Below are 654 nucleotides of genomic sequence, written 5' to 3'. Positions count from 1 at the left end.
TATTTATTAAAATTTAATTTTATATACCATTTTAATTCAATTTTTTTAATTTTTATAAATTTAACTATATTTTTTTAATTTTTTCTTTTTATTTATGAATATCTTTAATTAATTATTTTAACACTGTATATAGACATTATATATATACTTTATATTTTTTTAAGTTCCCAAATTTGTATTTTACAATATAAAACTGCAACAAACTTTAAGCAATGTAATTTTATAGAATTTTGATTTTTTTTAATTTTACATAGAGATTTAACCTCAATAAACTTCTGTGAACAATAATGGCGTTCAGCATTGGCTAAGTGTAAAACTCTAGATATACTCATGATGTAAGAAAACAAAGGCCGGTATTCATATTCAGATCTTATATTCAAGACCGTCTTAAGTATGGTCTTAAGAAGTCACGATCCAATCAGAGAGCTGCATTAGCGTCTTAAAACATTATTTAAGACGATCTTGAAATAAGAATTGACTATGAATACCAGCCAAAGTGTACCATTCCCGAGGATGCGCAAGGAGAATGAATCGTGAGCAAAATTTGGTTGGCTATTTCAACATGCCAGCGCTATTATACGCAAGAATAGTGCATAGAGGGCAAAATTTGACTGGTTGTTAGTAGCAAAGCTATGTATATACTCGCCCATGGGG

The sequence above is a fragment of the Trachymyrmex cornetzi genome, unplaced genomic scaffold (genome assembly GCF_001594075.2).
Source record: "Trachymyrmex cornetzi isolate Tcor2-1 unplaced genomic scaffold, Tcor1.1 scaffold391, whole genome shotgun sequence".
Lineage (NCBI taxonomy): Eukaryota > Metazoa > Arthropoda > Insecta > Hymenoptera > Formicidae > Trachymyrmex > Trachymyrmex cornetzi.
The sequence above is the reverse complement of the archived record's forward strand: the minus strand, read 5'-3'. Positions refer to the sequence as shown.